Source organism: Camelus ferus, chromosome 12, assembly GCF_009834535.1.
Source record: "Camelus ferus isolate YT-003-E chromosome 12, BCGSAC_Cfer_1.0, whole genome shotgun sequence".
Classification (NCBI taxonomy): Eukaryota; Metazoa; Chordata; class Mammalia; order Artiodactyla; family Camelidae; genus Camelus; species Camelus ferus.
The window spans coordinates 1,199,521-1,222,855 of NC_045707.1; the positions used below are offsets into that span (position 1 = coordinate 1,199,521).

Genomic DNA, 23,335 nt, shown 5'->3' on the forward strand with positions numbered 1-23,335 from the left:
CTTTCGCTTCCCCAGAGCTGAGACAGAAGAATCTTCGGCATCCTCTCATGCGTCTGTGTGAGGGGCAGCTGATAGGGCGGTAGCCAGCCATTGTCTTCCTCCTGAGAAAGAAGAGAACAGTAAACTGGAAAATGGTGTCGCAACGTGGAATAGGGGTGAGTCATCTTCTCACATGTTGAGAAGGTCACACGGTACTAAAATCATGATTGTTGGCTCAGCGAGAGACCTTGGAAACCACTTAATCCAACCCTCTTATCTTGAAGATGAGGAAATTGGGTCTCAGAGGGCTTTCGGGGCTCAGCCATAGAGCCACCCGCTTGACGCAGGTCATGGATTACAGTCTAACGCTTTCACTTGTGATTGGGGAAACTGAGGCTCACTCAGCAAGTTGAGAGACTCTTCGAAGATCACACAGTGAGATGCGGGGACCCGAGAGGAGATTCAGGCTCTTGAATCCCGCGCTGGGTCGGCAGCACCCTGCATCAGACCGTTCACTCTGAAGAGACAAAGACTGAAGAGAGATGAAACGGTAAAACCCATTAAATCATACTTAACATCGGACTCTGGGCTTCCTCGCTGTGTAATTAAGAATTTGGCTGGCCTTTGTCCTCATTTATGGGCGATGACTTCTAAATCCTCGGAATTTTTTGAGTACTAGGAGTGCCTTTGCTATTCCTGGTGAATACCTCTGACCACACCTGATCACCTGACAGTATATGCTGACAAGGTGACTCCTGGCAGGTGATAGTTTATGGTAATGAGATGACTCAGGAGGGGACCAGCCGTGCCAGTGAGCAGAGGGTTGAGGCTTTGTGCCATGTGACATCAGCCTCACCTCCAGGATAGAGCAGCTGCAAACTGAGTTCATGTACATGGCCAATGAGTCAATCCATCACACTCTTGCAATTAAATCCCAGTAAGCACCAGTGAGCGCCTTTCACTGGTGATAGCCCACAGTGGCTCGGAGGGTACACACCCTCACACGACAGAAGCTTCGCGTCTGGGGTCTTTCCAGACGTCACCTTGTGCTTCCCTCCCTTTGCATCTTTTTGCTGTAACAACAATGTAGGGATAAGCCTAGCGTTTTCCCGAGTTCTGCAAGTCATTCTAGCGAATTAGTAAATCTGAGGATGTTGTGAGAACCCCTGAGTCGTGACAGCTGGTCAGAAATGAGGGTGCTTGGTAAGTCCCAGCTCTGTTACTGATGTCTGAATCAGAGTCCCTTGGAGGGCTGTGAACTCAACCTGTGAAGTCTGGCCTAACTCCAGGTAGTGGGTTTCAGAAGTCATTGCACTCACATTCATAAGATACTGAAGTTTAGGGGGTAAGGGCAGAGGTGAGTCTGAACAAGCCTCAGTTAAGACAATCAAGTAAGCCCTGCTTTACTTTCTCCACAGAAACACCCATTTTCCCCAAACTCCTGCCCTCACCAGTCCACACCAATGGTACTGTATCAGCAGTTCCCCACCCATTCTTTGAAATATCCTCGAAATATAACAGAGCAGTGGTTTTTTTGTTTTTTTTTTTTTTTTTTTGTCCTGCTGGCCCAAGATTAGTTATTTTGAGAGCAAGATAAAAATCTTTTCTCTCACACACAGAGAAGGAGAAAGAGAGAGAGAGTCATTTCTCTTGTGTAGGAAAAAAAAAAAAAACCAGGCAAAAATAAAACCACTTCACTTCTTGTCTTGGGTAATTGCTGGTTTGTGTTTTACCAAGTAAATTCAGGGATTTCTTGAATGTTGGAAGAAGGTGGCAGTCAAGATGGCTGCCTCCCCCCACCCCGCCTTCAGCAAAGCAGGCTTGTCCTGCTGTGTTTTCCCTCTTCGGAACAGCAGGCAATTTTTTCAGAAGTCTTTTCTTGAGTCTGCTTGGTGCCCAAGCATGAATTCCAAAAGATAGAGAGAATGAAACGGCTAAAAAAAAGTTGAGCTGCGATATTGAAGGAAGAGAAGGTACAAGTATGCAGCAAGAACCATGTTTTACATACAGGAAGTCAAAGGTTATTATTTTCTTTGTTTTTGTTGTTGTTTGTTGGCTTTTTGAGAGTATATCTGGTGGGCACAAGGTCTGGGAAATGCAGTAAAGAAACAGGCTGCAACTGCTTTAGACTTTTGGCGGGAAGTTTCCCTCTTAGCCCTTCTCAGCTAGACTCACTAAGAATCCCCTGGCAGGTCAATCCTTTCAAGAGCTGCTAGACCCTCAGGAGTTCCAGGCCCTCCAACCGGTGGGGTGTCAGGGTAGATCTTCACCTCTTGTCTGATAGCAGGTGTGCCTGAAGAGAACCACGGACATTTTGGGGGCTAGAAAGGTTTGTTCTTATAGAAAAGAACAATTTGTATAAGACGTAACCCTCTACTCCATGAAAGATAACATAGTTGATAACTAGAAATGTAAGGATTTAATTAATTTCTTAAAGTATTTCTGGAGCAGGTGTTATGTAGACCTGACACGGAGCTGAGAATGGGGACTAGAGGGAAGAATAAGACGTTTTCCACAGGTCACAGGTGAGCAGATGAATAATTGGCGTCTCGTGTGATAAGAGCTCTCCTAGAGAGATGTACAGGTTGCCTGGGAGCAGAGGTGAGTGCCCGATTTTAGGATGGAGACACTGGAAAAGGAAGAGAAGGGAACATCTGACCTGGAGATAAGCTGACAGCTTGGAAAGGGCAGGGGCTTCAAAGTGCATCTGGTAATGTGCAAACCCTCTCCTTCAGCTCTGTGACCTTGGGAAAGTCACTTAACCCTTCTGACCCTGTGTTTATTCACTGTAACATAAAGGTTACACCCACCTCATGGGGTTATTGGGAGGGTTAGATGGGATCACTTGTCGTCATAGAGCAGTGCCTGGTCCTTGGTGAAGCCCCAGCAAACAGTAGCTCAGTGGTTGTAATTAAGGTCAAGCTGGATTTTTCCATTCCAGAGGGGCAATTGTAGGGAAGCAGATGACTCAGATCTCTCACTTGGACGACTAGGCAGATACCGAGGACAAGCACAATTAATTCGGGAGAAAGAAGCTGGGAAATGAGTGTGGTTTGGAGTAAGTTGCTAGCTGACATGCTTGTGGCACATCCGGGAGGAACGATAATCAGGAAGGGAGGCAGAGGAAGAAGGCAGGGAGTTGTTAACTGCCCCAGGGGAACTCAACCCATCAGGGCAGCTCAGAACTTCCTCTGTCTCCGTCTTTGCAATTCCTATTAGTCAAGCAGAAGACCCTGTCTCTTCAGTGACTCAGACTTTATTTTGGCTCATTTCCCTGAATTCTCTGAGAATAGCTACAGGCAGGCTTGAGCCCTTATTTGACTCATTAACTCAATCATTATTTTTCTTTTTATATTCTGTAAATATATCAAGGTATCTACTATATGCCAAAAGCTGATGTAGAATCTAGAGAAACCACGTTGAATGAAATCATTGAGTTCCTTTCTCAGTAAGATTAAATATACTTATGTGCATGTAAGTGTCAGGCATCTCCATGCCCCTCCTTTTACTCACTGACAGTTTCATTTCAACAGAAGAGAACATTTCTCCCTTTCACATGAAGTCTGGATGATTTTGTGGCAAAGAAGAAAGAAAAAATTAAGGGAGAACCACCTTGGAAGGATCTTAGAAATCATACAGTCCAGTCTCCTTGGTTCAACAAATATTTATAGAATATGTATTATGTATCAGGCACCCCTATGATTAAAAAAGCCTAAGAAAGATGTTAGAACTAAATGTTTGTGTTTCCCCTGCAAATCCCTGTGTTGAAGCTCTACCTGTCAGTATAGCTGTATTTGGAGATGAGGCCTCTAAGGAAGTAATTAAAATTAAATGAGGGGAGAAGGCTGGGTGCCTTAGGATTACTGTCCTTCTAGGAAGAAATACATGAAAGGTCACGCACTCCACCCCGCCTCCTGCTTCTGCACAAGCACTGAAAAAAGGCCATGTGAGCACAAAGCAAGAAGGCAGCTGCCTACAAGTCAGGAAGAGAGAGGAGAGCTCTCACTAGAAGCCAAATTTGCCAGCACCTTGATCTTTGACTTCCAAGCCTCTGGAACTGTGAGAAAATACATTTCTGTGGTTTAAGCCACCCAATCTATGGGCATTTTGTTATGGCAGCTCTAGCTGACTAATACAGGAGGGTCAATGTTTTGCCCAAGTCTCCCCAGTGAATATATGGAAGAGCCAGTGTATTAGTTGACTGTTGCTATGTAACATACCACAGCAAAACTTAGCAACTTAAACACCAGTCAGTTTATGATTTATAACATTTCTGCTGATTTTCCAAGGGTTGGCCAATCTCGGCAGGACTCTGCTCTGGACAGGTTTTTTCCACATGTCTCTAATCCTCTTCCTGGGATCAGCAGACTAGCCTGGGAAGGTCCCGCTCCAGGCCATGGCATAGGTAAAAGAGAACAGGTGGAAACATGCACATGGTCTTGGAACTGCCACATGCTCACTTCTGTCTCATTCTATTGGCCAAAGCAAGTCTTGGAAATGGAACGTGTTTGCTTCTACCTCATTCTGTCGGCTAAAGTAGATCAAATACCTGATCCCAGATTTGTAATAGGAGGGTGTTGCAAAGGGTCATGACAAAGGGTGTGGATTCTGGGGAGAGGGGCACAAAAAATAGGGATCATTAAGGCAATCTAACACATCCAGGATTCAAATCCAGGTCTCCTTTGGCCCTATTTAGGGTTATTTTTGCAATTGCTAATTATTTTTATTTTTAATGAGACACACACACACACACACACACACACACACACACACACACACACACACACCTTTGTTCTTTACTACCTACAGGACCAAGCCTCAACAACTCCAGAAGTTAGGTGCAGGCAGTGATCACAGCCAACTCTTCCAATGTTTTTTCCCCCTAAATCCCACTTATAGCCTAATACCGTCCATTCTAATGCCTCACACTGTACCTCCTACACCATGACCAGTGTCTTCCTATATTTTCAAACCTGGGGACCTAAGCTTTTCTTTCCTTCTTCCTTCTTCGCTAAAACCTACTCTCAAGGGGCTTAACTGTAAGGGAAAAAAAAAAAGCTGATCACTAAATTCTGATAACTTGTGTTTTGCTAAAGCAAATAGACACTGAGTGTTTAATCTGTATGTGGCTCTGAGCCTGGTGGTAGGATGTTGGTCTTAGAGATGAATCATGAAACAGTTTTCAAAGAGCCTGCACTCCAGTGGGGGAAATAGTACATGCACATAATTATTTTCATCCCTGTGCAAAAACTTCTGGACTATAGCACCAAGCAACGTCCTCACAAAGCAGGCATTTGAACCCCGCTCTTTGGGTTGCCAATGAGATTTTGCAATCCTACAACTTAGATTAGAAGGAAAAGGAGCCTGCCTCTTGGAGTGATGGGAAATCTGGAAGGCATTTGAGATGGAAAGTCTATCAGAGATGACAAAGTCTCAACTGGATAAACAATGTAGTAATAGTAATGATGCGCATCTCCCAGCCTTACTTACACCCAGTCCTCTGCTGAGAAGTCACTCCCCCTTTCCTCCCTATCTATCTAAAATACACAGGTCCACCAAGTGCTGGGTCAAATTACAGTCCCTCTGTGACAAAGTTCCCAAGAATCGCATTCTGCACACATCACTCCTAATTTCTGTCTTCCCATAAAAGGAATGGGAAATTGACTGTCAGGAAGCCAGGAGCCAAGTTTGTACTCACTTGTGTTTTTTTCCTAATTGTTTTATGTGGAAATGCTTTGTCTTCATGACAGGAGAACACATTCCTTAAGGGAAAAAACAATACGTCTTCTCTTCATTTTGTCCCCTAATGATGCTTAATATATGTAGCCAATGCTCAGAAAATAATGCCCCTTCGGTAAACAGCACCATGGCTTATGCCTGGCTGTTCAGGAAGAGAGAGGAACAGGATGCTGTCGCCACCCTCAAAATGCTGCCAATCTCCTAGGAAGCACAGGCGTTTAAAGAGATGTGGCAGGGTCCCGCTACAGAATGAATTTGTATCACCCCACCTCGACTTCACCAAGGAAGGTACCAAAAAATAACATAAACTTGCAGAAGATTATGAGATGCTCCGAGGTTAAAAGCAGACGGGAGGGAAACAGACAGGCATCCTTAGGTCGCTGCAGGTGGCTTCCCTTACCTCAGTCTCCAGAAGCTGTCCTCAGAAGGCTATGTCACACTTTATGTGTTGTGGTCTTAAAGTAAAACCTACCTGAGCATGGGAAGAGGACCAAGAGGAAAGAAGAATTCTAGGGACTTGAGAGGACTCAATACGCTGCCCTGAATTAAAAAAAAAAAAAAAAAAAAAGAGCCAGCCCAGAGCTGACTTCTTTCAAAGAATGTGCTTTCACTGGTGGATGGAAGGACTTTGTTTCCAAGCCACGGTGGTACACAGAATGGATGGTCCCGCTTCTGCCTTGGTGTCCCACCCCTGGCTTCAAGGCGTCTTCTTGTCAGCTCCCACTTCCCCACACCAGGCGGTGATGTATGCCAGTGTCCTCCTGCTCCTTGACACAGCTCACCTAAGCTGGCTCCCAGGGGGCAAAGGAGGGGGACCAGCCTGGACTTGCTCTGAGGTGCTCTGTCATTAGGTACGGACCCCTTCTCAGCACCAGGGATGAGACAGCTGAAGGATGTTACCAGAAGGAGCAGGGGGAGGTCTGAGCCTCTGCTGGCTGAAGACAGACTAGGAGGCATTAGATACCCCCGTCCAACCCCCAGCTCCACATGAAAGAGGGGCAGACACTTGGTTATAGCATAATAGAATTTTTAAATCACATTTATTGAGCTAGAATTCAGATACAATAAAAGAATGCACCCGCTTTAAGTGAGCAGTGTGAAATATTTTGACATATATATACACCCGTATAACCTGTGCCCCAGTGAAGACAGAAACTTCCTATCAACTCAGAATGTTCCCTCCTGCCCTTCCAGGCAACTCCCCTTGCCTTCCAGCCTAGACAGCCACTGATCTCATCAACAGAGACCAATTTTGCCTATGCCAGGACTTCACATAAATGAAATCTTGCAATTTGTACTCCTTTGTGTCTGGCTTCTTTGCTTCAGCGTAATTGTTCCCAATATTAAAGTTTTCAAACATACAGAAAAGTTAAAAGAACTTACAGTAAATTCCTATATACCTGCCACCTAAATTCCACCATTAACACTTTACTTGCTTTATTATGTATCTATTTGTCTACTAATCTATTCGTCCATCAATCTAGCCTATTTCTGATGCATTTCAAAGTAACTTGCAGATGTCAATCAACTCCCCCCTAAATATTTCAGAACGTATTGCTAACTTGAATCACTATTTCTTTACATATTTTCTTTTAAAGTAAAGTCAACATAGAATAAAACACACAAATATTAAGCGCCTATTTTCTGAGTTTTGACAAACACATGTGATGCAAATCCTTATAAACCATGGACTGTAATCATCCCTCCAGAGTTCCCAAGTGCCTTTTCTCAGGCGATACTCCACGTTCCTTCTGCCAAGGTAGCAACTTCTGTTCGGATTTTTTTTTTCCATAACAGTTTAGCTTTGTTCGTTGCATACATTTATATAATATATATGAACATATATTTTTCTTTTTACTAGGTAAATCTGTGATTGGAATTGCAGAAGACTCTGGGGTAAGTGTGTGATTACTTTTGTAAGAAACTGCCAGATCTTTATTCAAAGCATCTCTACCATTTTATGTCAAAATTAATGAAATTTGTGTTTACTCCACATACTTGCCAACATTTGGTGCTATCAGATTTCTTTTCTTTCTTCCTTCCTTTCTCTCCTTTATTATTTAAAAAAATTTTAACCATTCCCATTACTGCGTGGTGGCTTCTTACTGTGGTTTTAACCTGCATTTCCCTTTACCCGTGTTTATTAGTCATTCATATGTCTTCTTCTATGCAGTGTCTGGCTTCTTTGCTTCCATGTTTTTAGTTGTTGTTGTTGAGTGTTGGAACTTCTTTTTATAACTTGGATATAAGTCTTGTGTTTGATATACACATTGTGATTTTTTTTGTCCCAGTTAGTGGCTTACATTTTCATTTTCTTAGCAGTACCTTTGGGGAGAAGTTTAATTTTCCAATATTTTTCTTTTATGGCTAGTGAATTTTTGATGGATGTCCTTTCAAAGAAACCTTTGCCTGCATCAAGGTCATGAAGGTATAGTTTTATTTCCCTAGAAATTTTATAGTTCTAGCTTTTATACCAAGGTCTGTAATCCATTATAAGTTTATATTGTGAGGTAGGGGTTAAGGTTTATTTTTTTCCCTCTGTGGATTTTGTAAGGAAAACTGTGTGGGGTTGCTATTATGTTGTATTTGAATGTTTGATAGAATTCACCATTTGAAGGCATCTATGGGGTTTAATTGCTAACTCAATTTATTTGATACATGGCTTTGGACTTTCTATTTCTTCTTCAGTCAGTTTTGTTCATTTGTATATTTCAGGGAACTTGTCCATTTCATCTAGGTTATAAAATGTATTGGAATATAACTGTTCACAACATTTTTACTATCAATTTAGTGTCTGAATGACTTGGCATTGTCCTTAAAACAGAAAGCCAGTAAATCTAAGATGCCACGATGTGTGTGGAGTAAAGGTGGGAGAGTACAGGAAATTCTTTCTTAAAGTGACATTAAGTTTAGATTTTTTTAAACATTTTTTATTGAGTTATAGTCATTGTACAATATTTTGTCAAATTCCAGTGCAGAGCACAATTTTTCAGTTGTACATGAACATACATATATTCGTTGTCACATTTTTTTTTCGCTGTGAGCTACCACCAGATCTTGTCTATATTTCCCTGTGCTATACAGTATAATACTGTAAGTTTAGATTTTAAAGAGGAAGAGGAATTATCCAGGTAAGAAGGTAATGAAGGCAAGGCAGAGAGAGATGCATGTACGAAGAACCAGGACAAAAGGGGGCCGGACCTTGTCAAAATACTATAGGAAGTTCAGTGTGGAGGATTATGGAGAAGATAGTATGAACCATGAGAGAACTATAGAGAAGCCTTCAAGGCCTGATACAAAAGTTTTCTCAGGTCCCCATTTACTTGGCATTTTGTGTATGGGAATCGCCTCTGTGATGAGAATATAAGCCCCATGAATGCAAGTTTTTTGGCCAGTTTTGTTGACCACTGTATCCCCAAGACCTACAACAGTGCCTGACATGCAGCTAGAACTCAATAAATCTTTGCTGATTGAGTGAATCAATTTATGAATTCCCAAATGTGTCCCTATTAAAAATATGTGCTATAAAGATTAAAGAATAACAAAACTGAGTTGAGGTGGGAGTCCTGGGAGGTTGGCCAGGCTGTTGCCAGTCCTCATGCCCCAACCTGCCAGCATGGGTGATTCACATCAGTGCGTGGACAGTTACAACATCCTCTGTCCTGAGGGTGTCACACCAGGCTTCTATCTGAGGTACAGGGAAAGGCTTCTGGTTCTGAGTTGCTCATCAGAACGAAATGCACTAATAGAGAAAGAAGCCAGGGGAGCTCTTGAAAGCTAAGGAGGAGGAATTGTAAAATAAATTATTCCTGCTCCAGCCTCCAACCCCATAGCACAGGAGAAGTCCGCAGCAGTAAAGCCTGCCAGCTATACACAACTGTGACATTTCACAAAGTTACAAGACTTCACCACCACCCAGCTGTAGGGTCGAGGCAATTCTCTCTGAGGCTCAGAGAGGTAAGTCGCTTTGCCCAATGTCACAGGGCCACTCGGAGTATGGAAAGGATGACATTCAGGGCTCTTGATTCAGATACAGTAATACACGATAACACACAGCTCAAGCATCACCTTCGCATCACCTTCTTTGTGATACTTTCTTTCCTCCCTGTTAGAACTATCCATTTCCCTTTGTGTCTCCTTTCCATCCAGATTTCAGTAAATATTTATAACACCCATTTACAAGCCTGTCTCCTCGAGGTCAGTAACCGTATTCCCCATGCCTAACACAGTGTCTAACTAACGGACACATAGTAGGTACCAGAGCTGGTCACTGAATAGCATAGCAGTTAAGGATACAGGAATCAGAAAGCTGGATTTGAATTCCAGCTGTACTGTTTATCAGCTGTAAGGCATTGGACAGGTTACTTACAATTCTCATGCCTCAATTTAATCGTCTGTAAAATCATGCACACTGAAGTCCAATACATAGTAAGTGTTCAATAACCATTAGCTGTTATTACCATTAACAATAAAGATGCATTGAATATCATCTTCCAGCAAACATACTAATTCCCCAAAGGCACGGCCATTTAGTGATCCTGGCTTGCTGGCCCACAGTCCCATCTAGACCGGTGTTGAAATGAAGTTGGAGGGGAAAAGAAATTACAGGACAATGCGGGCTCACATGTGGGGGGCAGAGATAATTCAGCCTTCTGCAAATGGAAATTAATCATCCTGGCTTTACTCAGCAGGCAGGCAGCAAGAATGCCAGCTTGCCCCCTTCCCTGCCACTGACGGGATTGTTCAGGAAATGAAGCAAGAAATGGAATTGTTGGAGGAGGCGGCCCCATGGACTGCCTCCCCCACATCAGATACAGGCATTATCAGCTCTCTCTCCCTTCTCACTGTTGCCGCTCACTTAGCCACCCAGGGCGCCAGGCTTCCAGCACAACAGCCTCGTGCTTCCAGCATTGTTATTCCTTAGATTAATCTGGTTTCAATATGTTCTAACAATACATATTTTATCTCTGAATGCTAAAAAAAAAAACAAACCTATCTGCTACAGTTGGAATAGACTCCAAGTTATCAGATGCTTATGCTAAAAATGTCGCTGCAGAGTCACACACACATCGCACGTGTCCCCTCGTTCCTGGGAGAACATTTTCCTGCGTGGATGGTGGTCCACTTCCTGAGCCTCCTTATCAAAATGATTAATAGGATACTGTGGTGCTTCTTCATACACAGGCAGAGCTTTCTACTTTTTCTTGCAAAAACTTTGTGAAGTGCCTTCGGCCCTAATGTTAATTGCATGACGTGGCTGGGGTTCATATCACTCACTGCCTATTTTTTTACAGAAGGGAAAAATTGAGACACAGAGCCTTTATCTGATCTGGCCGAAGTCATAGCTACAGCCAGTGACATGTTTTCCTGTCTTCCAGAGCCACGATTTTTCTACAGCAATGTGGTAGACACCTGTTACCTACCCAGCATACCTTCTCCATTTTTCTAAGAAAGAATGACAACATACGCAGCTAATAATATTCACCTCTTTGTATTTTTCTGCAGCCAGGTGTGGCCACGTGGGCCTGTACTGGCCTTGCAAAGTGTCTGAGAAATCAGTTTAAAGAATACAGCCTGATCCCTCTCCTTCAGCCTTGCGGCCCCGTCTTATCTTGACTGTAATGTAAACATAGGTGTCTGGAAGTGCGGCAGCCATCTTGGGACCATGAGGTGATAAGCACTGGGGCGGAGTGCTAAGGATGGCAGAGGGAGATGATGGAGAGAGCCTAGCGTCCTTGTGGCAGAAATCCTACTGTCAATTGAGTGCAGCGTCGGAGGGAGCAGAAATAAACACATGTGTTCAATAATAGTCTTTACCCAGATGCCTTTTGAAGGTGGAATCTTAAACGCTGTGAGCGGCAGAGACCCGGAGTGTGACCGTGAATTGCCTGTAGCCCTTCTCTTTTGTACAGAACTTAGTCATGTGCCTGCACTCAGGTTCAAGGAGGACTGGGAAAGCATTGTCAGTTCCAGGCGTCTGTGTGCTTAGCTAAAAATGAAAATTGCTTTTATTTTATACTAATAATGAGTCTATTAAAAAGTCAGGGTTGTTTAATTGTTCTGTTTCATAGGTGATTAAACTGAGGCACTGAGATTGGTTAAGAAGACTGGCTTTGATGTCAATAGACATAGGTTTGAATCCTGGCTCTGCCATTTACTGATTCCCAGATTTGGGGCAAACTGTTTAACCTCCCTAAGTCTCAATAACATGAAACGAACTTGACACTGGTCCCTGGTATGGAGTCATCACTGCTGTGATGATGGGGCGAATGCCAGGCCTCACCTGAGAGCGGCAGTCTCACCTGTCGGGTTCAGCTCGGCATGGTGTTCTCACACGTAGAATAGCCCCCGATGTAGGGTGAGCCCTGAGTAAATATTTGTTGGGAGAATAAATTAAGTTAATGAGTCAGAATTGGAACCTGGATGACTTCAGCTCCAGGCCCACGCTGTTCCTATGTTGCCAGAATGCCAGGTCTCCCTGCCATGCTTCTCTCTGCAAATAAGCCACAAAACCCACATCGAATCTGTCTGGATCCAGGAATAATGCCTCAATGGCAACACGGGGAAATAAACACAAGCTTTGCGATTAAAAAAAAGAAAAACATGCCCCAGCCAACCAGAAACTGGAGCGAGTGTGAGCTCCGAGGCAGGTTCACTGCCTTTCACCTGGGCCTTGACTGAGACAAAGCGCCTTTGAGAAACCGCATCCCTCCTCCTTCCCAGAGTGGGACGCCCTGACTTGCCTCCCGTAATCAGCAAAGGCCGCTGCAGACCCAGGGCTGAATCTGGCTGGCTGGCTGTCCGCCCCACATCCATCTGCATTCCCTTCTCCAAAGGAGAGGCATTCTCTGTACCTCTTTCCATAAAGACCCTGTCCTCCCTTCTTATGAGTTTTCCAATTTGAAATCCTAGGATGGGGGCACACCGTATCATTCACTTACAGCCAACCCTTGCTTCCAAAATAAGTCAGCAGCTGGCAACTGATCATAAAATCAAAATGCTTGTTCAGGAACAGAGATGGGCAGAGGGAGAGCAAGCTCTTAGGGGAAAACAAGTGAGAGAAACATGCATGTGGTGCTCATTAAAGTACCTTTTAAACTCTTAGATTTGGGGCAAGTAAAGGGGCTTATTACCCTTAGACAGCTAGAGATTTGGAAATACTACGTGCCCTGTGCCTTCTTACCAGCTAACTATTTCTCTCTCTACATATATCTGATGAAATTGGCTTAAAATGAATATAATTGCATTCAAATATCTGAACGGTTTTAGGAGAAATAAAGATTAAACTGGTTCTATTAACTCCGCAAATCAGACCCATGGCCAATGAGAAGAAATGAGAAACGTTGGTTTCTACTTAGGAAAAAAGAAGAACTAACAAGAATGCCTAATGGTCAGAAGTGCCAACATCTGGAAAAGCCACCTGGAAGTGATGGTCCCCCCTCACTGGAGACTCAGACCATGGGGCAGTACTGCTGGCGGAGATGTCACAGAATTCACGCCTCCCTCAGGGAGCTTGGCTCTAATCCATTTAGAGCCCTTTCCATGCCCTGTTCTGATCTGATGACTCTAGCACGACCAATATGCCAGCAAGGGGCAACCTGCCCCTGCGTTTGAAAGACCCCAATCCCACAGATTGACTTGCCACATGCAGGCTATAACGTAACAGAAACTTAGTATGATCAAAGAAACAGGAACAAGAAATGAACAATTTGCAGGTGAATTCTTGGAATGGAAAAGAGAATGAAAGTGAATAAACGAACAGCTGCAGAACTCCAAGAACTCAGAGGACCTTGAGGAGTATGCAAAGGGGGAGGAAGAAGAGAGAAAACAGCTGGTGCGAGTGTCCAGCCACAGACGAGTGTGGCCAGGATGCAAACTCAGGAGAGCACACATTTCTCCACCTGCACTTTCGACAGAGCCAGTCACAGATGGGGGGGGGGGGCACTCCGGGGGGGGACCCCAGGCTGAGGAATGGGGCGAGCAACCAGCAGCATGTGTCCAGCCTCACTTGTGCTGACCACTCACCATTGTCACACACACATTGTTCCGGCTGTCACTCTGCCAGGGCCTTCCTGTTTATTATTTTTGTGTCTCCAGGCAGCGACATTCCTGTCAAATGGAGATGGTGTGTCAGGTCAGATTACTCCCAGGATGATGTGAAGAGACAAGCGCTGATGGAAGGTGCCACTTCCACGGTTCGGATGCGCACACTAGTCACCAGCGATTAATGCTGCTCCATTGGCCTTGCCTTCCTGTTGGAATATGCCTCCATGTGCTAGGAAGGCAAGGAGGAAGCACTTCCCAGGGCTTTAAATGTCTAGGCCACGGGTCTCTGTGCTGGTTGCAGGAATAGTCGAAGAGTCGGGTATGGAAGAGCGAAAGGAAGAGGATGTATCACTCTACTAGGGGCCAGGTACCCTGTGGGTGGTTCACAAACCTTGTCTTAGTTTAGCAGAGTGGCCAAGAGCCTGGCCGTTTGGATTGGGCAGACCTGATTTTAAATTCTGAATCTGCCGCTCATTCGTGACCATAAGCAAGTTACTTAAACTCTGTGAGCATCAATTTCCTAACTTGTAAAACTGGGATGGGAATAGCTACCTTACAGTTTTGTGTAGGACTAAATATAATTATTAATTTGTTCACCTGACAAATATTCAGGAGATATATATATGTGTGTGTGTGTGTGTGTGTATACATATATTCCACCCATATATAAATGGGATATATATATATTCCACCCATACCCCTGCCCCACCATCACTGGAATATAGCAGTAAAGAAAACAGATAAAATTCCTACCTTCATGAACTTTGTACTCTATTGATGGGAGACAGAAAATAAAACTGATAAATAGTTATAGCGTACATTAAAAATTTAGAATTTCTGACACACAGAAAACATTTGATAAATGCTGTAATTCAACCTTTGTATCACTCCTCTGAAGCATTGTTAGCCCCAGTGAGGAAGCCAAAACTGTTTAAATAACTTGCTCAAGATCACGTAGCCAGATCTTTGCTCAGTTAGGAACACTGAAAGGATGGAAATCAACAGGGGTGCATGTGCACACAAGTGTCCCCCTGCTTCTCAAGTCAGCTGAATCCATGACGTAGAAACAAAGTGAAAAGTTCCCAGAGAACCATTCACAAGGTGTTGGATCACCTTTGAGCAGGTGGGTTGAACTAACTCTTATTCCTAAAGGTGGCTAAGAGATGCCTCCCCTAGGTTGACCAGCAGTCCCACTCTTCCTGGGACTAAAGGTTTTCCTAGGGTGGGGCAATTTCAGTACTAAAATCAGATCAGTCCTGGGTAAACTGAGACGGGTTGGTCAATGTAGCTAAGACCAAAGCCATATTTCACTTCTTAAGCCACGCAATAAAGCTGGAGTATTTCCAAAGGCAGAAATAAGTAGGGAACACCAGCAAACAGAAAGAAGAACCAGGCAGGGAGAGCAAGACGTCTGGGAAAGCCACCTCCACCCTTGAGCCAAAACTTCCAGTACCTGAAAAATAGTCACCTTATCTTGTCAATTTCTCTGTAGGGTCCAGCTCTGGAACACGTGGGCAGTGAATAGTGACCACCTGGTTGAGCAATGCCTGACCATCTCAGTGAAAGCAGAAAGTTAGTCAATAATCATTAAATAAATGTAGCTCCTGGGCTGTTTGCTACCTGTATCAATAATCCATCCTTGAGCTCTGGCTCAATTTTTTAGAGTAACAGGCACCGCAAAATTGGAAAGAGTGCTGAACTTGGCATTTGACATCCCAGCTCTGCTTCTCATGAGTCAGGTGCCTTTGCCAAGTCACTTAGTCTCTGTGAGTTTCAGAGTTCTCATTTGTAAAGTGGAGATAAATTATTACCTTCCCTATAATAATGGATTCACATGAGAACCGAGTTAAACAATGTATGTGCTTTCACTTTGCAGCTTTGAATTTGAGGTTCTAGGGTCTGCCACATTTAGGCTACCTCCCCTCGTATCCAGACCAAATTTTGAACCTTGTTTTATTTCCATAATTTTGCTAATTGTTTGATTATTCCCTGCCCCATTTCACTCTCCTTTCATTTCCTATAAGATACAATGCAAAGCGTAGTCCAGGTACGACCTACAACATCACGTGCCTTCTGCCTGCTTTTTAAATGTCATTTTAATTTCTGTTAAGGATATACCTGAATAATATATGAGAAGTCAAATAGCTCCATAAGACTTATAACAAACAGCAATTCCTTGCCTCTGCACTGCCCCTGCTTCCAACCTCATCTTTCCCGTTCCCCAGAGGCAAGCATTTTCAAATCCTCTTGTGTTTTTTTCGAGGATAAAATTTCCTATATCAAAATAATACATCTATATTGCAAAATCTTAGCCTCCCAGTTTTGGTCATCATATACGGACTCCCCACTATTAGAAGATGAGAATTTACCCCATGATTGTGTAACCGCATTCATAGCAGAGCCAGGCAGTGTACTCTGACTTTATTTCCTTTCTGGCTTCATGGCCAACCTCATCCCCACCTTGGGGTTCACAACTTATTTCTCAACCAGTTACATCATTTCCTGTGTTCTGATCACAAATCTCCAAACTTTGATCACACGCGTGTCTCCCTTTAATACGTGTCTCCCTTTAATACGCGGAAACACTGTATCAACCTCATCTTCTCAGAGACATCTCTCCTGCACCTGCTGCCCTTTTGCTTCAGTCTCAGAGGCCACCCCATTCTTGGGAATCAGCTTTGCCTCTCTCCTGTGTTTTCATCTGTTTTTTTAGCTCCCATCCTCTCTGTTTCTTGTCTCACTTTATTTTGGTAGAGCCCTTCCCCAGTAGCTTCCTGAGAAAACCTGCAGAGGAGGTGAATCTTTAGAAGTCTGCATATCTAAGAATTTATATGCTCATACTTAATTGATTCTTTTGGTTGAGTATAGACCTGAAGGTTGTTCAACATTGGTATAATCCCTTCAGAATTATAAGAGGATGCTTTCTCTATTACCTTTTTTTTTTATTTGCTCTTGTTATGCAATCTGATGCCATGCTGATACTTGATCTTTTAATTATGACTTTTTTTTTTTCCTCCTCTAGAAACTTTAAGGACCTTCTCTTGAGTTCTGAAATTCCATGGTGTTAGTCTTTTACATCTATTAAGCTGGGTATTTGGGGACTTTTTGGTCTAGAAACTTATACCCTGAGGTTCTGGAAACATTCTTTTTTCTTTTTTAAGATAATTTCCCCCTCGCTGGTCTGTATCTTCTCTCCCTAGAATTTCTATTAGTCTGCCTTTCTGTATTTTTATCTCTATTCTGAGATGTTTACTCGCATTGATCTTTCATACTTGCTGTTGAGTTTTTCATTTCTACTATCATGGTTTTAATTTTGAACAGTTCTTTTTTGTTCTCTGAATGTTCCTTTTTATAGCATCTTGCTTTTCTTACACGAATACAGTATCTTTCCTTATCTGCCTGAGCATTTAAATTCTTTGTTGTTTTGTTCTGCAAGAGTCTCTATTCTCTCCAAGTTACTGTTTTCTTTTCATTTCTTTCTTTCCTATCTGTTCTTTTCTTTTATGTCTCTGACTCTAGAAGCTTTCCTCAAATGTCTGGTGATACTTGGCTGTCTATACACATTACCGGCATTAACAAACTGACTGGAAGCCCTGTGTGGGTGGGGTAAGGCTTATTTCCTGGGGAGCTTTACTATGAGGTAAACCACTTGGCCATCTGTTATGAGACCCTCTACAGTCAGAATTGCTACAATAAAGTAAAATGGAGACAAGGCTTGAAAATCCCCCAAAACAGGCAAAATCACTTAAGTAACATAAGCAGAACTAAATCCAGCCTATTTCATGAACATAAGCTAAACCTAATTTAGGTTATTTCCTGTAAATGCCTCTGATAATCATACACAAAACTGAAGTCATCTTCCTGAAGTGGTACAAGATCATCACTTTTAGCCACTCACCCACCATCTAGAAACCCCCCATGGTAATAACCCATCATTATAAACGTTAAATAGCTTCCTCATTTTCATTTTATCAGCCATTTTCTCTCATTATCTCTAAGTGGAAACACCAGTCTGCTGCCAGGGTGGGGCAGTGGGTGGGGGCTAACTCCTTCGGTAGACTGTCAATCACGCCTCTATATGCAGCCCCGCATTCACCTCCGTATTTGCTTGGACCTGACGCCAGTTCTGAGCCTTCCTGAGGCACTGCAATTGCTTTCACCTCTGCTTCAGTTTAGTTTTCTTGGGTTCATTTAACTCCCAGCTCCCCAAAATTGTCATCCATTTCTATAATCTTTGTCTTTATGGGTTTAAATTTTAAAACAAAAATCTTACTGTCAATTGAATGCAGCATTGGAGGGAGCAGAAGTAAACATACATGTTCAGTGAACCAGATGCCTTACTCAGATGCCTTGTGAAGGTGGGAATCTTAAACCGTGTGAGTGGTGGAGACCCAGAGATGTGCCTGCTCACTCAGCTGCTGGAGGCTGGGGAGGACAGCCCACAGATAACCCACCTCCGGCAGAGACAAGTCACTCCCTATGGGAAAATCAATTCATAATCATCTTTTTTCTTATTTAGGTTCCAAAGGGACGCACATTTCTTCTTGATACAAACAGAATGAGAAAGGGAGCATGCTTGCGAAGAAAGGAGCATTAAGGAGGAGGTTGCAAACACTACACACTTTTCTCCCATGTGACAAAGGAACAGAGGAACAGAGCTTCTCTGAAATGGGCAGCCGGACCTGGGTGCCCTGCTTAAAAATAATGGATAATAGCCACAGTCTGTGTGTCTTGTCCAAAATCCAGAAAGAGTAAAAATTAAAACCAGATCAGTAAAATAGTATTTATTTACGCTTAGAGTGTATTTGTGTTTATTGTGTAATTATTAGAGTTAATTATTTCATTTATTATTACTAGAGTTTATTGTGCACAAAAGAACAGCTTACAAACTGGAAGAATTCAAACCCAAAACTGGTATGAGGCTCTGAGGCATGATGTTACAAGATAGCTTATAGAGTGAAAATGAGGAAAGTTGTTTTAATAAACAAACTTTACAGTGACTGCTTATTACAATGGAGTTTCCAGACAGCGGGGCATTGGTTAAAAGTGATTACTTAGTACTATTTTAGGCAGATGACTTCAGTGTTGTTTATGATTATCAGAGACATTTATTAAAAATAACCTAAGTTAGGTTTATCTTACTATGTTTGTGAAATAAGCTAAATTTAATTCTGCTTACATGGCTTAAATGGTTTTATCTTTGGCGAGATTTTTCAGCCTGGTCACTGTTTTAACAGTCTCGTCTGCTTCCCTAAGAAAGAAAAACATCACAAGGCAACTCGCAGTGGGGGAGGAAGTGTCTTGGGCTCTATGTAGGGAAATTTCCGGAGGGTCTCCTGATACGTTTTATTGAAAGTTATAGGTTTGGATTTCAAATGTACAACCCACCAATCACATTTAAAGGAAATAGTTTGGTATCTCTGAGTCTTGTTTTCCTCATCTGTAAAATGGGAATAAAAACACAGATCTGTACGGTTGTTGCACTGGCTAAATGGGTTATATTCTAGTGATCTCAATAAATGTGTGTTGAATCTGACTCACGAGTTAATTTTCATGTCTATTTCCCTTCCCAGTTACTCATAAAATTTCTCACTTTTGCAACCATACTTTTTGTTAAAATGGTAAGAAATAAGTTAGTCTACATAAGTTAATTTTTAATACAGCTGAGATTAAGATTTATTTATTTTTTTAGTTTGACATTTCTCATAGAAATAATTCTTAAAGGAAGTAATACACATTTCCTTGCTTTCTTAATTAGAAGGATTGGAACACATTTTTCACTCTTCCTGGACATACTTAAGTTCTTTGTTCAATTCCTATGTAGTTTGTTTGATTTTTATAATGATCCTTTGCCAAATGGAAAAAAACCAACATTTTTCTTATTACAAATTCAACATAGTCTCACTGCATAGAAATAAAAATTGCCAGTTAGAAAAAAAAAAAACAAACCAAAAAAACACCTCAGAAACAATCAGAGCCTTCATATGCACACACATGTACCCAAAGAGGCTGAAAGAAAATGACTGATAGATTTGACTACATACAAATTGAAAGTTTCTCCATGTCAAAATCCACATAAACAAAATAGGAAGCAAACAGCAAACTGACAAAATATTTGCACCAACGTGACAGATGATATAGTTAATATCTTAAGTGTATGATTATTCCTTGCTTTTTAATCTTGTCTTTCCAGCTAGACTTTGGGCAGCTTGAAGGCAAAGGGAAATTCTTCAGCTTTATACTGACTCTTATTTCAGGCTGCCTCATCCATCCTTTTTCCAAATTGAACTGGGTTGAGTGGAAGAAGACTGGATTCAAAGTTCATTTCTCATTCTTCCTTATAGTATCTCATGCAGAATTGATGTTCAATAAATATTTGTTGAATGAATGAGTGTGTAGAGAATAAAAAGTCATTTCTTCCCTACAAAGTGCTGTTGCTATATATTGGATTTCTGTAACGAATAGAGAGCTATGTGTCCCTCTTGACCTCTATGCCAAGCCATCAGCTGTTGAATCTCCTACCTTCACTGTCTCCCCTTCTTCCAGGGGGTTGTTTCAAACCTCTCAGCTCCAGGAAATCAGAACACTTATTATGTACCAGGCACTTTGCTCAGTGATAGGGATATAGAAACAGATAAAATCCACAGGTCCTTAAATAACTTTCCATCTTGGGAGGGAAGTTGGGATGCAGTGCAAACAATCGTGCTCAGCTTTGATAAGCAATGCAACGGAAAGAGACGTGATGCGAGGAGCATGAGTCAGAAGCTGGATGGAGAAATCTGGCCTCTGGGAGAGAGCAGAGCTGTACACCTTCCACCAAACACCTGGACTGAAAAATGGGTTGGGGGGCCAGGGCGTGGTAAAAGAATTGTACATTCAAAGATGACCATATAGGCTTAACAAAAGGACCAGAATAATAGACAAAGGAAAAGAAACACAATTCATTGATCGCCTACAATATCCACAGCTTGTTGCCAGGCGCTTCATGTGGAATAGCTAATGCTTCTTCCAATGGCTCCTTTGACAAAAGCAAAAACTCAGACGTTAAGCAACGGGATCAATGACTGGTAGCCAATAAAAAGAGGGCTCAAGGTTCTAACCCAGGTTCATCTATCCCCAAAGCCCTTATGTGCCCTTGTTTTGGGGGGAAATTCATAGAGGCCTTTTCTCACTCAGCTCAGATGTGTCTTGAAAGGATATGGGTCTAAGGAGAACTAAAGTTCATTGTAATGTCTTTTGTTTCAATAGGAGGACTGGCTTGGGCAGGTGGAATGCTGGCGAGGCAGTACAATTTTCACCGCCATCCTCTTTGCAGCTTCACATTCAGACGAAGTCTTCTTTCTGTAGGGTGGTGACCTGAGCCTCAGGCTGTCTGCCTGGGGTAGTAGGTTCAACCTGGTTTTGGAAGCTCTTTTCCTGGAACTGCTTGTGTGAACACTACATTTAAGGGCTCTTCTGAACCCAAGGCGCTGCTAATCTATTATCATCCTCAACGTGACACTGGGGCTGTCTGTTTGTTTTTCGAAAATTGGCTGCATTGATTTCTGCCCAATGGTACATGTTGCCCGGCTGTCTGGGAGGCACTGAGGCGAGAGAAGACGAGAGCCGATCAAAGACAGAATGGAGCTTTTCGACGAGGCAGCCTGTGAGGAGACTCAGAGAGTCTGCCCCAGACATTTTGTCTCTCATCTGACCTCACCCAGTGCCTGCGGTTCTGCTATAAGCGTCAGGGTGATTTCAGAGCCCGAGGGGCCTGTAGAGACCGTCCAGCCACCTTGGACAGCAGCAGATGAGTGAACTGAGACCCACTGTGGGGAAGCAGCTTCCTGTGGTCACACAGAGAGGCACCGGCAGCTTTTTCAGCCCTGGAGCCCCCGATGCCAGGCACTTACAAGTTGCTCACTAAGTAGTCCTGCGTTTGTTGGTTGAGTCCTGGACACAGCACTCTCAAAGAAATAGAATTATGATGCCGCATTGGGAAGGCAGGGATTAGCAGAGGAAAGAGTTGAGGAGAGGTATTAGAGGCAAGAGTACTGAAGGTGTGCTTCAAGGATAGGGAGTGTGAGGTGGAGTACAGGACACTCGTAGGGGACTAATGAGAGAGGGGGTCAAAATGACAGATTAGGGTCACATGGTGGGGAGCCCTGGATGCCAGAGTGAGACATTGCACCTCTGCCTCTGCCCTGTCATCTGGGACCTCCCAGACCATTTGCTGAGGTGTGCATTGCTTGACTTCTTTTGAAATCTGCCATCTTCCTTGGGTCCATCATCCATCCATTCATTTAGCAACTGCTTATTATATGCCTACAACGTAGGCACTGGGCTAGGTTCTGGAGATCCAGGAGGGAATGAGATGAAGCAGACCCCTGACCTCGTAAAACTTACAATTCCCATAGGATATAACACAACAAACACGAGTAAATGAACAACAACATCATTACAGACTGTGCTTACGTGCTCTGAAGAAAAGAAGCAGAATGATGTGATAGGTACCGAGTTGAAGGAGGAACTTATGATTGTCAGAGAAGGCCTCTCTGAGGAGGTGACGTTGAAAAATGTGAGATGGGGCCAGCCATGCAGAGTGACAGGATAAGCCTGGTTCAGCTGGACAAAACTGCAAGTATAAGACCCTACAGATAAAAGGATCAGAAATGACCCAGGTAATCTTGGTCATGGGTAAAAAGAATTGAGGAGATCATGGGAAGGAGTCTTGGGCACTGGACAAATTAAAAACAGGACAGATCCAAGCTGCAATGAAAGAGCTAAGTTCCCTCAATGTCTTGGAAAAGTTCAATGCTTTTCAAACTTGAATGAGCATAAAAATCATCCAGAGAGTCTGTTAAAAAAAAAAAAAAAAAAAAAAGCACATTCAGGGGCTGCAGACCAAGAGATTTAGAACATTTTTAAACACCTAAGCTGGTTTTGATGCAGTTCATCCTCAGAACACATCTAGAGAACCACTGAATTAAACTGACAAGAAGGGAGGACTGTGCAGTTGGGCACAGGTGGGGCGTGACAGGTGTGAGGTGCCAGGGGAGGGAGTGAGTCAGAGGGAGGATGTGAGGGAATACCATCAGCATCCCACTTCCATGCCTTGCTGCGACCTGCTTGTTCTGGCTTCTTTGTGCCCAGATTGGCAAGCTGAGTCATAATGACAGCAGTGGATGCTAAAGAACTCCATTCCTGGAACCCCGGAATCCCTGAGGACATCAGGATGGAGAACTGTTATGCGATGGAGGGAAATTATGGCTAATGGGACCCCAGCAATAGTCATCACACCCGCGTTTCCCTCCACCACATCCTCTTTAAGATTCAGATTAAAAGACAATTCCTGGCTTTCCTGGGAGGAGCAGGAGTTAAATGCAATGCGTTTTCAACGGGCTTGAGGTCCCACGGGACCAGCTGGATGTCATTGTGAGCATCGCGTGGGCTGTTAAGGGGCTCTTCAAAATAGGGCAAAGGCACTGGCAAAACAATTAGCTGTGTCACTGCAAACCTGTCTGAGCAAATTACATGGGAAACAAGCAAGCGTCATTATGATTTATATAAATATATGTTGCAGATTTCATTA

At 43.1% G+C, this 23,335-nt stretch overlaps 1 long non-coding RNA gene across 1 annotated transcript; it reads left to right on the forward strand.

Annotated features, from left to right (window-relative positions):
* The first annotated feature begins 25 nt into the window (after positions 1–25).
* Positions 26–19,265, forward strand: LOC116667795. The gene is made up of 3 exons (XR_004324875.1): positions 26–155; positions 7,580–7,614; positions 18,284–19,265. It is a non-coding gene; the product is annotated as an uncharacterized LOC116667795 (long non-coding RNA).
* Positions 19,266–23,335: the final 4,070 nt, after the last annotated feature.